Raw genomic sequence first — 17600 nt, 5'->3', positions numbered from 1 at the left:
TGCCTACAGTTACCGTTCCAATTGAAAATTAGAGGCTAAAACATCTTGACACCAGTTCAGATGCCAGTGGCATTTTTCAAACCGTAAGGGGATCAGTATTTTTGCCATAAACTAGGGCACAGTTAGCATTGCTTCTTCCAGCTTCCATAACTGCCCTGCAACCTAACAGCAATACTATTTCTGCAATCAATAATGGTACACAAGCTACATGTTTGAAAAGAGCTGGAAAAAAATGTGTTAACAGCCCACAACATAAAAAGTCGTCCAGAATTTTGGTCCTTTACATCCCTATCCCAGTCAATACACAGTCCTTTTGAGATGAAACATAATGTAGCCATTAAGAGGTTTATTCACATGTTATTTCCTGGCATATTTGAAGTTATTAGAACGATCTCTGATGGGTGGAGATTACAAGTCTAAACCAGATAACTTTTAAAGAAGAAACTTCTTTTCATAGGCTTTTGGAAGGGGGCCCAGTTTTGGCGGGTTTTGTTTCATTTGGTTGATAGGGGGTTTTTTTGTTTTGTTTTTTGGAGGGGCTTTTTTTGCTTGTGGTTTTTTTGTTGTTGTTGTTGTTTTTTGTGGGTTTGTTTTTTTTTTTTTTTTTTTTTTTTTTTTAATATACAGAGATGATCAGAGTCTACTACTGGTACTTATTCCTTTCTCCCCAAAGATGCAGGATACTGGAGTATACCCAATTCACACCGTTCACATGGGCTGCCCCAAGCTGCTCCTAAGGTAGCACAGCACTCAGATTTCAGCGTTGCACCATTGATGTTGACTTCATAGTGGCTGTCTCGGATATTAAGCCAACAAGTCCCCTTCAGGCTGTCTGCAGCAAAACAGAAAGCAGAAACAATACAGAATTGTCACAGCCAGAAAAGCTGGCATGCTATGTCCATGACACCAGCAAGCACAGTACCAAGAGAGCACATGCTCTTTTTAAAAGGAAAAAAAAACTTCCATTAGAGTAATTTTGTACACATTTTAGTTTAGAACATGTGTAAAAGGATAGCACTATCACTGAAAGTGGCCAACAAAGCACACTGCCTGAGGCAATCCAGGCATCACAGCTGGCAGAAGTCTTACAGACACTGCAGTGGATTTATTAATTTAATTCAGATAGTGGCTGATCCATCTTAAATATACAAAGGCAGGGATCCCAAGCTGGGACTCCCTTTCCCGGACAACTGACTGAACCCTTTCTGAAATGCAGGTGTTCTTGTCTCTCTTAAAGGGAAGCCTTCAAGACTGTAAGGAAGTTTAAAAGAAAAACCAAACAGGGTGGTTAGGAGTGCTCTGTATTATTTTAGGGGTCTGGTTCTGCTGCTGCATTAGACATTCTTTGAAAAGACAGTAACATCTCAAATCAGGTACATACTTTGTAGGTTTTACCTTCAAAACCTTTACACTTCTCTACCTTTACAAGGTTACTCTCAAAGGTACATTCTTGAGACAGGCAACAACCTTGGCAATCAGACAGCAAAAGCAGTCTGTAAGGTCTGACCCAAACTGGCACATCAGCCCAGGCACGGTGTAAATGTTGGCGCATACTCAGAGTTCGAAGCTAAGCAAGTGACCCAGACAAATTTAGTTTGATGAATAATTAAAGGAGAATAAGGTTTGATTTTAAGATTTACATGCATTGTATGTGCAAAAGGCCAGATGTATTACCAATACCTCATGCTCAGGAACAATGTGCTTAAGTCAGAATCATTCCAACTTATTTTCTTCTAAACTGCTTCAACTATTCCACCAAGCTGTCAAAAATTATATGGATCACAGGGAGCATAACCTTACTTTGGTTAAAGCAACAGGAAAAAAACCCTGCCCAATAATGTGAGTGAAATCAGCCCCAGAAATTGGGCAGGGTATTTCATTTCATTAGTTAAGTGTAACACAGTTCTATTATTTAAGTTAACATTAGTCTCAACCATGTGGGACAGATCAACATTATTTCCTTTTACTAGCCGGCTCTATAGAAGTGAAAAATCAAAACCAGTGTCTCAAAAATTATTTAAATTCTAAAAATTAGCAGGTGCTTCTGCTCACACAAGCTGCACCCACACTGCCCTGCCAAAGTCTGCTTGTCTTTTTCAGGCTCTTCCTTTATTTTGCACTGTCTCTTTTGTCCAGACAAAAATCTTTGGTGGAACAGTTATTATCCAACATCAAAGCATTCCTTCTGTTGCCCTTATCTCTTTGATTCTGGCTTGAAAAATATATGCATACTACAGGCAGATGGCATCCTACTTACTGCGCACTGTATGAACTCCACAAATCTTGACTAAAATAGGCATAAAAAGCATGTAAAAGTGTGTATTTCAAAAAGCACAAATGGAAGTATCCCTAAGATATGGGCAATTGCCAAAATAACAGTGAAACACTTGTATAATTCAAATATACTTGAAAAACAATTCCCTTTTTCTTCCCTCCACAAGCGTGGTCTTAATATTGCAAAAGCTACCCGTGGGCGAGCAAAGTATGTCAATATCATTGCTGAAAGTTTTTTATTATAATTGCTGAACTTACAACCCTCATTTACCAAAAGTTTGAGCTTTAATCTTGGTGCAAATGCTATGAATTGCATTCTGACTATAATTTGAGCAAAGCATTTTTCTCTCTGCCCAGGAAAACTTACAGAAAGAGACAAATGGCTCACATCTATGCTGAATACTGTGTTACTGATTCTGGTTCTGAGACGAGAAAAAATTTGAAAGTAAAAAAACCACAAACTTGTCAGCATTGGTCATTATGTTACCTTGATAGTTTTTATGAAGAAAACAAAAAATCCCAAACCTCAATACTATTTTAGCCCTTCATTTAAATTTAGGAATAAGGTAGGTTACAGCAGTGCTTTATAGAAGCAATCTGATTTTAAAAAATAGGACAAATATATTCAATATACGAGTCTTTCTCCACAGGGATAATGCAAGAAAATAAATTTGACATTTAAAATGGCATACATCTGATAAGAACATTTTAAAGTTTTTCCACAAAGTAAGCCACCTGTAATTTGCATCCTCTCACTCACTTTTCAATATCCTAGCCTGCTCTCCTCTCATTGCTTCCAATGTCAGCGAAATTTTGGCCAAGGTGGAAAAACTGGACTCTAGCAGTAAAAATCCATATGTCTTGCATGCTCTACTTCTGACCCTTCTGTCTTAACATATTCACACTTGTAGTGGAAGAACATGGTTCCTGAGTCAATTTTTGTCAACATGAAAAAACAAAGGATAAGGCTCACGGTATGTAGCTGGATCCTGTTCTTCAGTTTTTATCTGACTATCCAGCTGGGTTTTTTTGTTTATGTTTTTTATCACTGCTATTCAGGCGAAATGGGACCTCATACTATAAACAATCCAACAAAAACCATGTGTAAAGTAAATCCAAAACACTTACTATTAGGCTCTTGGTGAACTTTTGGCCCCTTTGGCTGTAAGAATACCAGACTGAAAATAAGAGGTGCAAAAAGCATAGGTTAGTGGAGTTATGTCAAGAAACCAGCATAACATGAAAATTACAAAAACAATAATAAACTTAACCAGCCAGTGATGCTACAAGGAAATAGAAGAGAAGACCTAGCTACAAAAGTAACATTCACTCAAAAATGTATTCAGGCATGGAAGAATTTCATAATTAAATAGAAGCTTGAGTGTTTGCATTCATTTTTCCACTTTAAAAAATCCTGACAAGAAAATTCAAATGAAAACCACCAAACAAATCCATCTGAAAACAAAAGCAATATTTAAGTTTAGCATCACCCACTTAATGACACTATAGAGTTGGAGCACCACGCATATCCTACAGTAATTTCAATTATGATACACAAATAATATGAAAAAATGGCAGCTTATGAACACCTGTGAAGTATAGATGACTGAAACCCTTCTGAATATTCTTAGGAAGGCAAGGAAAAAAACCAAACTAATGAATGGCTTTCAAAGATAATGCCAATGACATCCTGCAGGCAACTGACATCCAGGAAACTGTTGCTTCTTACTCTAATAAAATCTCTGCAGCATTCTGCTCTTTTCCCAAAAGAATTCTGAAAGGATGCTAACATTCTTATATATATGTAGAATATGTGCATGTGTGTGTGAATTTATTTATTTATAAAAAGGGAAAATAAAGGGAGGAAATACCCACCAATACAGATCAGTCTCGTAGGGTCCAGCTTGCTGCCAGATGAACATTTACAGTGGAACGACCCAAGTTTGTTCCTGCAGGCACCATTGACACATGGGCTGCTTTCACATTCATTTATATCTGTAATCCAGAAACCAAAGACATTATTAGAACTACGGAGTGCTTCTGGGAGGTATTACAGAGTAATTTATACTCTGTAAATGCTGTTGTGGACTGTGAAGGGTGAGGACTGCATTAAATACTTGTCCCTCCACTCCTCCCTGGAGGCATTCAAAAGACACATGAACAGATACCCTGTATTTTGAAGTACACATATTTTGGAAGTGTTAATTAAACGGCCCTTTTCTACAAAGAGAGTTAATTTCCAACACCACAAGCCATAAAGTTCTCCAGCATCAATTATTACTGTCCCATGAGAAAACAAAACTCTTTCTTCACAAAATGCAAATGCATTCCTAGACACACCATGCAGAGCACAAACAACACCTTCATTGTTTCTGCCATTTATGGCTCCATGAGAAGTAAGAAAATCCTGTCAGAAGCAAAATATGACAATAATGGCTGCAATTCTGTAGTTATGGAAACGTTGAGGAAATGGCAGTTGTAATTGGAACACTGTAAATGGTACTCCTCTTTAGCCCCAAAATCCTGTTTATTATCCCTGTGAGGTTTTTAAGCTTGTTACATGCAAGAATAGGACCCCTGCTGACAGCATTATTTGCTGATTTTTCTTTTAAGTGGAATCAGTTTTAAGACAAAAACAGTACAAACAAATTCTCTCCAAGAAGAACTGTTGATGCATATCCAACATTTCTTTCTGAACCCAACCAATTTAATTTTTTATATGCATCGTGAATCAAGCCATATATTCTAATCCAACTAGTTCCCTTTGGCAGGCCAAAACTAAGAAAACGTTTAGTGCCTGCTTGGGATTGCTAGCAGTGCTTGAGGAGTATCTGTATAATCGATGAATTAAAACAGCTTAATTTAAATTAATTATAACCTAATGAAGTATTGAGCTAAGCTCTAGAGATACTGATAGCATCAAGAGATCATTTTCAAGACAAATTGAAATGTCCTCATTTTTTAAAGTTGTCAAGAGTTAAAACTCGCTATTTTGATATGATGCATCAAGCTGTCATTTCACTACAGATGTGCATCACGGGAAGAAATAGGTATTTAAATATATATAATTTATTAATATGCATGTATTATTTAAAATGTATTATTAAAAAAAAAAAAAAAAGAGAGAGAGAAAGAGAGAGAGAGAGAGAGAGAAATAAAAATGCCCAGAATCAGTAAACTTTGTGAACTGTGATATCTCTCCATGCCAAAAGCAAGCACTTAATTTAGAAGTCATCGTTCACAGATCCTTTACTTAATGGACTTATCTATAAAGAGCAAACAGGGCTTGTCTTTGAATGTCAGCAAGTTTCTGAGAAACGACAGAGCTTTATGTTTCTGAAGCCTACTCTTAAATAGTGGATTGCCCATTTTACAGATTAATCATACACAGATACAAGGAAGTAAAATCTAAGAGGCTTTATCAGGTCAGGACAATGTGCATCATTGTTAGTTCTGACAGTATAAGCTCTCTGCATCCAAGCTGGCAATTCTGTGTGTCTTCACCAGCAATTATCTGCTCTGCACCAAGGCATTCTCCTCCCTGTGAATCTACAAAATTTGTACACATTACACACTGTGTGCATCTTCAGACTTTTCTCCCTGAGGAAAAAGGGAGTACTTGTGTACTTGAGGATCCTCATATAAAGGTACCTTTTTCATTATCCTAATTGCGTCTGACTCATATTTTTAGGGACAGAGAAAAGTCATCAACATGAGCTCTCAAAGTTACCTTCCTTCATTCACCTGAGGTAAGGTCAAATGCTTTACTGTATAAAAAAAATGAAACCAACCAACTGAACAAAATCCCCCCAAACATCCAAACTGCACCAAATAATTATCTGGCCCACGTGTTCCACATTAGATTTACTGCACAGGATCACACAGGTGCAGTGGCATTAGCCTTGCATTAATCCACCATGCAATCCTAAAGTCTGCTCAAACAGGAAATATGGATGATATGAAAGACACAAAGCAATACAAACAAACAGTAGATAAATTTTTATATATAAAACCCCTATTATGGCAAAACCTGAAATACTTCATGTAGCAACAGCAGTAACAGTAAATTCATTTAATGATTTTTTCCCCTTGCTTTAGATGTATCTAACTGAAAAAATGCTATTCAGTCTACTCTGCTCAGCAGACTGAAAGTACAACAGTATTTTTAGTAATGCCATGTGAAAAGTATTCTCTCTCAAGGACAGACGATCTTTTATTGTCACAGTCCTGAATGCTGACTACAAGTGAAACTCAAATAATTTGAGAAGACATGGTGCTAATTACAGATCCTGATACTTGGTTTGAAAGCAAATGCTCATCTTAAATTAAGAAGAATAAAATAATTTGTTTTAGGATTTACATTCTTCACTTTTCTCCTAAGCAAACGACAAATTACACTTACAGAGTATATGAATTATACTCTAATACGACAGAGCACAAGAACTCTCAGACACATTTTCTTTGTAACGTAAGCAACTGCTCTTTACAGACTAGGGTATGTGATTTTTCTGCAGCTGGTTTGGGAGCTGACTTCAAAAATCAAATTGTAAAACATGCCAAAATCCACAGAAATTTTGATCCTATTGAAAATCATAAGTTTTCAGTATTCCTGAGCCTAGCTACAATGTATTTGAAGTTGGCACCCCTCAGATGAACCTGAATGGTGGCTACACTGTTTAAATTTATTAATATTAAATCACTTGTAGGTCTAGTGCTGCTACCTGTTCACATCATTTATCTGCAAGTCAGAAACCCCTTCAGAATTCCTATCCCTTCCCCCATAGGAGAACAAAGAGCTTTGAGATACCTGAAATAAGAACCACATGAGATCTAGAGAATACATTACTGTTAGCAATAGTTAAGGTTTTTTACATGTGGTATGCAGTACTTATAGTTAATTGATCAAAATGGTTTAAATCACATGCTTGACACACACACCTATATATAAGAAATCAACATATGCGGAAGTAAGCAAAATGTGTTTTTAAAATGCAGGGTTAGCTATTAAATAAACTGTCCTGTAAAAGGACAGTGAGTTTAATCTAAAATAAAAAAATCTATTGAAATCCAACCCTTGGTTTGCCTCATTATCTGTTTCTGACAAACTAGTGGCACATCAAGATATGCTACTTAATGCCTTTTGAGTTTATTTTTGTGCCTTATGTTGACCACCTAAGGTTAAATTAACCTGTGTGAGATGGGATTTGAAGCACCAAGTAGGGATAAATGTTTCCTCCTTTAAAACCAAAGTAGGCTTAACTTTTGGGCTCACCAGATGCAGATTTATGAAACAATTAAAATTAACAATTCCTGTTAGCCTGGACAACAGAGTGAGGCCCTTGGGCAGAGGGGAAGTGCCAGATGGCTGGAGCACCTACCAGGAGTGCAGGATCCATCCACAGATGTGACAAAACCCCGTGGGCAAATGCAGAAGTAACACCCCCCACAGTGTTGGAGCAAACACCACCCTCACAAATCCCTGTGATGATGCTGCATACATTAATATCTATCCAAAAAGGAAAATATGTGGGATAATTAGAAGGGATAATTGTACATACTGCATTAAAAAGAGGGAAAGAGAGCCTTTCTGAAATGAAGTTGTTATTCAACTCTGAATAAAATATTGCTGGTGCTTGCTTACTGAAAATAGTTTTGTTTGCTACCTGTTGGAGGTTTTCCTTATACAGGTACTGGGTATTTAACACTTCAAGCCACAGAGAATATGAGAGCAGGCTAAGATTTCCTCTCCTGAATGACTGAGTGCCACCTCTGGGAAGCAGAGAACAGCTACAGTGGAATGCCAAAATATACACCCTGCTTTCAGGCTGAAGGATGGCACAGCAGACAGCTAGGACATCTCTGGGCTTCCTGTGACCACGTGAATATTGCTCATGAGACTGTTTTCTGGCCCCTTAACATTCCAACTGTAAGAAAAATTTTGGCCAAGCCTTTTGAATGCAAATGAATCTTCCGATCCCATCAAGTATTTCTGCTGACTAAAAGCAATGGTCCCACATGAACACTGAGGCAATTTTGTGTGCAAATATGTATGAATGTAGTGAGATGTCACCACGCTGATAAATGAGCTGCTGTGTGTAACAAGGGGCTGCCAAATTCCAAACCAGTGGTCCAACAGTGCAAAGCCAATCAGAGTTTGTAGCTGGCAAGTGAAAGGCAGATGAAGGAAGTTTTTCACCATCTCTGCAAAGCTGGAGGACACAGACCATCCTTCCCTACAGCTCTTGTTCAAGAATGACAGGAAGCTGGGAAGGTAAACAAGCACCTTCCTGAAATCCAGGTAGTGATCAGACTGGAAGAAGATTCCAGAGTCTTTTGCATCAGACAGAAAAATCAATTAACATGGAGAACTCTGGTGGAAGAATAATTTTTTTTAACTTACTAGAGCAGTTACAAGTAATTGTATTTTTTGTTTCATTGGGTTTTGAGCCAGGTCTTTGTCTCTCCTTCTCCCTCCCTTGTTCTTGCATGCGCAGTTATTTCAAAATATTGCTATTATCTCTGGAAATTCTGAGACTTCACCTCAGGAAGGGCTATTTCTAGTGACACTGGTTGAAAAAGTTACTAGTTTTCTTCTCTCCCCCTCCTCCAAAATGCATAAATTAATGGTCTCAGGAAAATGCTTCAAAGATAAGTAAGAGGAGATGCTGTGTTAAGGGTGAAGAAGACTGGTGGCATGAATGGCTCCAAGTGTGGCACACAGGATAGGACATCCAGTCCCAACATGAGAAACAATTTAAATGTGTGACAAAAATCTTGCAAATTTATTACCCAGTGAGCTTCTGCCAAAAAGATCCAGCCTGGCTGCCTGCAATTTAGAATTCATGGCTTTTACTGCTCTTACCCTGGGAAAGCAGTGTTTTATAAATAACTGAGTTACAAGTATCAGAAATGGGGCTCTCAACTGCCAAATTATCCTTGAAAATAATTTTAGTCTAGAAAATAATATTAGAAAGTAGGAATACCTGGTAGGACCAACTCTGAATAGCATACAGGCTAATGAAACTATACATGGAAGCAGGAAAATCTGAAATAGAACTATTTTTTTAAGGGATTCTTTCAATTTTGATGACTCTTTCTTTCTTTCTTTCTTTCTTTCTTTCTTCTTTCTTTCTTTCTTTCTTTCTTTCTTTTCTTTCTTCTTTCTTTCTTTCTTTCTTTCTTTCTTCTTTCTTTCTTTCTTTTTTAAAGGCCTTTATCTGTTTCATATAGTCTTAACCTTTTGATATCAACAGTATGCAGTAACGTATCTTTTTGGAAAAGCAACAGAGGCACCCTATCTCTTACAACACCTTTAACTGTAAACAGTGTCATAACTAATTATATCTATTTAATGAGTATGATGCATTTGCTGTTTGAGAAGAATAAGTAAAACACATTTATCAGAACCCTGGAACACAGAAAGTAATACTTCACTCCTTTTGTAAAGCAGCATGCATAACCAAAAGTTTGTCTCCTCAATTTCTCTACGTTTAATTCATCACTGAATAACCCAAAATGTAAGTTCCATAAACCCTGGGAGATAATAACATCCTAAAAATGAACAGTATTTCATTCCTAAGATGACAGTGAGAACTCAGTATATTGTAAACCAAAACTTCTAGGCAAAAAAAAAAAAAAAAGTGAAGTGTTTGGGGTTTTCTTTTGTTTAGCTAGGACACCACAATGGTGCACAGGACAGCTGGAATTCAGTACAATCCCTGTAATGGCCTTCCCCAAATTTTTTCAACTATTATGGTACAAAAAGCACAACATGGACATTCCTACTTATTCTAACAAGTGCTGTTGCTTCCAGGAAGAACAACAGGAGAAAAAAATACATCCACAAAATATGTCTGGATGCTCAGGAGCAGAGGGGATACAGCAGATCTCAAATCTCTCTTTTTTAAGTAGGAGAATTGCTGTTATAGTAAAGAAGGTCTGAATAATTATCACAAGATTTCAGCCTCTGAACACTGCAGCCTTGACTATTACTGACTCCAACTTGGATTTTGTTGTTTGTAGCCAGTAAATAACATTTGATCTGCTTTTCCATACCTAAAAGAGGGAAAGGAGTGAGCAGAATACTCCATACTACATCATTTCTACACCATGTTTGTGACAAAAACCCTTCATTAAAATAATGCTGTTTCTATTAAATAATTTCTCTGTATACATTTTGTTGACTCATAGGACAACAGTTCCTTACATCCTTCTCAATGGCCCAATCTGCATCCACAAACACAGACACATATACATATACATATATATATATATATAAAACTTATGTATATATACATATATATATATATATATATAAAACTTCTGTAACTTCACTCAAATTACCAGTCCTACAAACTGAAAGTGCAATTGTTTGAAGGACTGGCTATAGCTTTTTCCTATAAATTTTTTCTAAGAGATTATGAACACTTAATTGAGCACATAAGTAAAAAAGTCAGATTAGAACCATGCCTTTCATTCCCTGCTCAATTGTTAGAGTAATGTACGCATGGTATTATCCTGGAATAATTTTGACATTACCACCTTGGCTATCAAGTTTCACAATGTCTTTCTTCCCCAGAAAAGATGGTACAAAATACAAGGAGAGGGCTGTTATTTGCCTAATTCACTGTAAGGAATTACCTGACTAGGGAAGCTGTGACCAGGAACTAATTAGTATTCAACTTCTGCCACAAACACAAGTGGCAGGGGCTTAAAAGACAAAAAGCCAGAACACATGACCTGTTCTGCAGCAGGCTGCCAACAACAGGAAATGAAGACGTGTTGATTAATGAATCATGAAATAACAGCAAAATCAGACAGCAGATGATTCACTTCTATTATGCATGGTTCCATAAGCACCACAGCTCTTTAAGAAGATCTATGTCAAAAATACATTCACCTTTTCCTGTGGGTACTATCAAGGAGATCTGCAGAATAATGTTTCCAACAATTAAAGCTTTAGATAGTTAGAATGCGAAGAATGCTCTAAGTACTGGTTTCAGAACAAAGGAAACATGCCTCTGAGTAAATTCTTTTGGCATCAAAAGAATTTACAGACAAGAGAATCAAAAAGATCCAGTGCACTTCTAACAAAAAAGGGTAAATAACTATGGATAGGTTAGGATAGATTATAGGTACAAATAGACTATTTCTGAGAAACAGCCACAGAGGTTAAAGGCCTGTGGGTAAAAATCAAGGACTAGGTCAATAAAAAACATCTTTCAATTGGGGTCTATTTGAGCCATGTCCAGGAAGGTCTAGAATTAATTTGTGTAGAAAGCCAACGCAAGGACGGTCCTTCCTTCTCTCTCTCTCCCCTCTCTTTCTTTCCTTTTTCCTTCTTTTTCTTTTTCTCCCTTCCTACTTCCTTCCTCCCTCCCTCTCTCTCTTTTCTTTCACCCTGCCCTTTATTTCAAATCCAACCCCCATTTGCTGATACCAGGAGGTCAGAGACAAACATTTCAATTTCTGTGCCAAATGTGTGATTTCCTAACACCACTTTTAAGTTTTCGTGGACCTTCTGACTTTTGTTGTTCCTTTTCAACCACAAGCATCTACACACCTGCCTGCTCCCTCCCCTTTCAGGTGCTGAGTAGAAAAAAACCTAGAAAACACAAAAAAAACAAACCACAGACAAACAAAAGAATGTGTAGGGCAGGACCAGGAAAAAAAAAAAACCAAACACCCAAACAAAAAAACAAAACAAACAAACAAACAAAAAAAAACAACCAAAAAAAACCACTTTGGAATTTTTAAAACATTTTACTTAGGTATTACTTGCAACAACACCAGAAGCAACATTTTCTCTGCAAAAACATGATTTTTAAACTGATTATATTACTTTTCTTGTGAATGTTGTTCTGTAGGCAAATCTCAGCAAAATTCCAATGGGATGTCCAAAATCGGCAACAAACAATGTATTTGTTTGTAGCTGAATACTGAGCATTTGTAATTTGGTACCATAATTAAATTGGCAGCAAATAACCAGTCAAATCCTTTAGTAACAAACTTCTCTTATCAGCACAACATAAATGTGAAAGCACCCACTGGTTGAGATGAAGCCTGAGAGTTCTGATTTCCTTCAAAGCCATGAAAAAGTCACTGAAATCAGTGAAGTCTTCAACAAACTCACAAAAACTCAACAATTTTTTTTCACATTATTTTAAATTATAAGGAATTTTAAATTATTGCTGCTCCTGATTTTATCAGCACATATACTAAATAAATATAGTCTATGTTTATTAAACTATATCTATTAAAGATGGTCTATTTGATTCTTCATCTAAAAGAGAAAGGCACTTCCTTGGTATTTTTCACTTACCCAGATTCATCAAAACTGCCACATTTGTTTTCACTCTGCAGTCATGAGGCAAAAAATATCTACCTGAACTGGAATAGATGTTTTAGAAAACAAAGAAAATCCTAGTAACTCAGCAGCAGTTATATGTTACTCCCACACTGAGGTTTTATCAATAGTTCTGAAATTGCAAAGAGAATAAAAACTGGGGTTTTTTTACCCACAAGAGTCAGACAGAAAAAAACATATAACATAGAATGGGAACAGCCAAGAAGAAAAGATGGGATGCTGCAAAGTAGAGACGAAAAGCACAGTTCAATGATGTTATGCCCATTGAGATCAGACACTACAATTATTCAACTACTTAATTATATTCATTACCAAAGTGCTCTAACAGTCTGCAAAACCCCTTTTTAGCTATGTTCTCCTACAGCATCACTTACCATCACATTTTTGAATTGCCTCATTCTGTTTGCGGCCAACAGGACACTTGCATTTTTATGAACTTTCTGAATTAATACAGCTTCCTCCCTGGCAGACTCCAGGGATAGCCTGGCACTCATCAACATCTGCAAACACAAAAGAAGACCCAAATTTACTTGACTTAAGATAAAAAAGTAATTTGTAGTTACTTCCTGTTGCATTTCATTAAATTCTACTTCCACTTCAAATTGTGGTGTTTTTGTTGGGTTTGTTTGGAGCTTTTTGGTTTTGGTTGGGGTTTTTTTGTTGGTCCTAGCTCTGATTTGGTTACGTATAAACCACCCCATGTTTCTGTACATTTTTATACAAAAACTATCCAATAGCACATTTCTCCTGGTTGGCTCCCTTAGCACCTGTACCATGAAGTTACCATACAGGTGTTTCAGGAACCTTCTGGATCTGTTTGTTTCAGCTTTGTGGTGCCCCAAGGTAACATCTGGCAAGAATATGGAACCCTTTTCCAGGTGGATGATCAAAGCCTTTGCAAGGCACTGAAATTCCACATGAATTTGTGGATTACAAAGCTTCAGTTTTTATTCCTCCTGGTGCTTGAGTTATAGATAAAACTATGGTATTCACCTTGTCTAATCACATGCTTTTTCCATTTAAGCAAGCATAATTTCTCATATTCCAAGAAGAAGGCAAGCACTTTTTGCAGGTTTAGGGTTTGGTGGGGGTTTTTTTGTAACCATTGGACTTGGGTTTAAGTATATTTGCTGAGAAGTCTGCATTTAGTTTGTGACTCCATGCTAATTTAGCCATTATACTACCATGTCCAAAATGCAACAATTAAGACTGCAAATGGATTAAGGACTTTACCAAAGGCATAGATTTTTTTTTCCCCCATTTTTCCCCCCCCTAAATAACCAGTGCTTGTTGCTTGTTTGCTTGGCAGACATTTTATGTCTGAAGTATTTTAAGCAGTGGGGGGCTAGACTGGGTGCTCTCCAGAGATTCCTTCCAACCTTAATTATTCTTGATTCTGTGAACTGTGACATGACTTAGCAATATTTTGAGAGAAGGTTCCAGTGTTTATTGATATACAGCCCACCCAGTAGCTCCCTACCGAGTAAAGCATGTGGTGTTTGTCTTCAGACCCTACTGCCTCCAAATGCATTTATCACACATAGTGTGCCTGTGCCTTATGTCACTTATTAACACTTAATTTAAGTTTCCCATGTCAGTTCTTAAAAATCCACTCTGTGTCTGACATAGCTTTAGAAGTCGAAGATGTCAAGCAATAGTGAGTTAATTTCAAGAGTAGCAGGAAATGAACACCTCCTAGAAACAGAAAAACTATAACCAGACCTGAGGTGAACTAAATTTTAAGCTCCATCACTTCCATTAATTTCTTCCAACTCTTTTACAAAGGCAAATAAATGTTGAGCTTTGCTCAAGCCTGAAGAGACAATTCCAGTGATGCAATGCATCGCATTTACAACATATTTAAGTGTACTTACATCATATTTACATGTAAAGAATGCAAGCATATTCAACTTTAATCCTAGCTTAAAGATATATACATGCTAGAAGAAGACTGATTTTTTTTTTTTTTCAGTATCACCTTTTGCAGAAAACCTAAGTCTGTTTTAATATTTTATTGGTGTTTTGGGGACTGAGAAAAGTCAAGAAGAACAGAAGTATTTCATTAAAAAGGGCGTAATTTATCAACTGCTTCCTAAATGAGCATACTGAAATGAAGCAGCCTTTTTTTCTTTTTAGTATCTTTGACAGTAAGGCTAAGCCACACAGAACATTCAGCATTATTAATTATGCACTTACACTTTTAAACCTCAAACACATTAACACAGGAAATTTTTTACCATAAACAGCGAATTCGATTAATAAGTCTGTAGATACTGTTCTATATACAAAAGTTCAGTATGTTACAGATGAAATAGAATGCTTCCATGTATTCATAGTCTAATATTTGGTAAGGGAAAAAAAATTTGTGCTTTTGCATAGTTTTCTCTGCAAAATGCCTGTGGGATTTGCACAGCTAACTGTAAACATGCACCTTCCCTTTCTGATCTGTGGGCTGTTTCTCAAACAACCTGTGAAAAAACAAAAAATTCAGGAAAAAGAAATCCACTCAGATGTTAGACACAGATTTCAGAGTATTTTATTTACTATGGTAGTGACAACAATTATCCAAATTAAAAAATCTCTCTTTAATTCTGCCTGGCATATGTATGGGGAGTTTCTTTGTAACTGATATGCCATGTGGGATCTAAAAGGTGAACTGGTCAGGAATACAATTGAAAACTCTTGGTTCTTTCTCTGCATCCAAGAAAGCAGAAATACTGCACACAACAGAAATAAAACCACACTTTTTTTCCCCCTGTTTTAATGATTATTTTCACAACAGCAGGATGTGATCCTAGACAACACTGTCAACATTTTCAGTAACTCAGACACATTAATACCAAGCACTAGATTACAAAAATAAATCATCACTCTTCATTGAGAAGTTGAACCTTCATCTGTCTTCTCTCTCTTGTCCAGTTCACATCAGTATCTTTAACATTTAGACAGTGTATTCCTACTACAGAAGATTTTTTTTGGACATAATCATGTCAGCAACAGAGGCAGGGAGAACCTTCCTGTTTTCAAAATCTACTCAGCCATGACCACTCTTCTCTCCTTAGAGCAAAAGATTAACTGTCTGCAGGAAAAGGGTGTAGGTGGGAAATGGGACTGCTGAGGAATGCACAGAGGAACTCAGAGAACCTCCAACACAGGATTTCTGACATTATGCTGCTCCTAAGGCCACGTAGCACTGGCAATAAAGTTCATTCAAGCAGAACACTGATGTTCCTCCTGCCTAATTCTTGGAATGAGGGATGTGGAACAGCTACAATTCCTGTTTAGGACATGACTGAATAGAAACTTCTGGGGAAAAATAAAAAAAAAATTAAAATTAAAAAAAAAAAAAAAAAAAAATAAGCACAATCAAACAATTTTAACTTTGATTGGTTTTCTCTTAGATTTTTTTGAGCCTGTTTATGGTAATAATGAAGTCAACAGTACTACTACTATGTTCTACACAAGAACATTACTCAGGAAACATAATTAACCCTCAAAAGGTGCTAAAGACCTATTTAAGATTGAATCATGCAAATCCCTTGCAGAGTTGCAGCAACTTCCTACTTAGAAGTTACACCTTGTCAGATTTGGATATCTAACACATACTGAAATTATGATCCATTTTCTAAAACCAAGGCCTACAGTTCCACTCATTTTGCATTGTTAAAACCAATTCCCAAACTTGGCCATCTATTGATGTAAGGGTTCCCTTCAAACATGCCAAACACCTGAAGTAAGGACTGAGTGAGCCTGGTCTAACTGACACACGACAAAGGTAGTTTTACTGAATACCAAAGGGATTAGTGTTCTTTCATTAAAGTCTCTGTAAACCTGATGTCCTCAACAGAAAGAAAAGCACTGAAAAGCAGGACAGATCCCTCTGCTTCTAAAACCCTCAGAGAAAACATATTATTTCTTCTGACCTTTCTATTGAGGATGGCAGAGCACTAGAATAAGTTGCACAGTGAGGTCTGGAGGCATTTCAACCCCACATAGACACACTCCTGTGTCACCTACTCTGGGTGACTCTGCCCTGGAAGGGGGTTGGACTAGATGATGTCCAGAGGCCCCTCACAACCCCAACCATTCTGAGATTCTGTGATCTTATTTCAACAGACTCCGCACCATAACGTGGAGTTTGGAAAGGCAAAAAGTGCCATATCCAGCATCAAAGCAGGCTGGTAATTCATAACAGAGCAGACATGGTGCTACCAATCTGCTCACACCACAGAGCTCAGGTCAGGAGGAGTAACCAGTACTCAGAGCTTAAAAGGAAATGTCTCGACCACTGGAAGGCAAAAATTCTGTGAAATAAAGAAATTCTGTCTCTCCCTTTTCCCTGAAGAAAGATCAAGCAATTTTTATCTGTGCCTTGCCATCATCTCGTGAATGCTAAGCCCAACTGGCATAAATACAATCCAAACTTCCTATTTAGTAATTATGACAAAAATGTAGCAAAAATTATGGCTGCTCAAACTTCCTTTGTTTACTCATCACACAAAGTAGACTACTACGTTGTTTCTATGCTCCCCAGTGGAATTTAGCAACATCGTTAAAACGGGTAACTTGAAACTATTTGCCATAGGGAGTATACTGTCAGAAAAAGAAAACAAAATTACTGTAGGCATGGGTGCTAAAGAGCACTACTGATCTCTCACATAATTCAAAAGAAGCCCCAGGAGCTATGTCAGGGCCTGTCAGAGCAGATTCAAGGACCCATTGTATGTGGCCAAGTTATACAATGGAGCTTGACTTGGAGATTGCAACATACGCCCCTTCTGTAGTGCACTGTTTCTGTTCCTGATACTTATGAAAATAGTGTCTAAAACATATTAATCACTTCAAGATGAATGGCAAAACATAAACTGCTGCATGCAGGCAAAGGCCTAGCTCTGACACAAGGAAAAACAACACCGAATATTTTTCCTTAGTATTGATTAATAATCACTTTTACCAGGCA

General features: G+C 37.1%; 1 pseudogene; it reads right to left on the bottom strand.

Annotated features, from left to right (window-relative positions):
- LOC136373922 (fibrillin-2-like) overlaps positions 1 to 17600 on the bottom strand; it is a 94445-nt pseudogene that overhangs the window by 48879 nt on the left and 27966 nt on the right.

Source organism: Sylvia atricapilla, chromosome Z (assembly GCF_009819655.1).
Source record: "Sylvia atricapilla isolate bSylAtr1 chromosome Z, bSylAtr1.pri, whole genome shotgun sequence".
NCBI classification, from domain to species: Eukaryota; Metazoa; Chordata; class Aves; order Passeriformes; family Sylviidae; genus Sylvia; species Sylvia atricapilla.
This window is presented reverse-complemented; position numbering and strand designations above follow the sequence as displayed.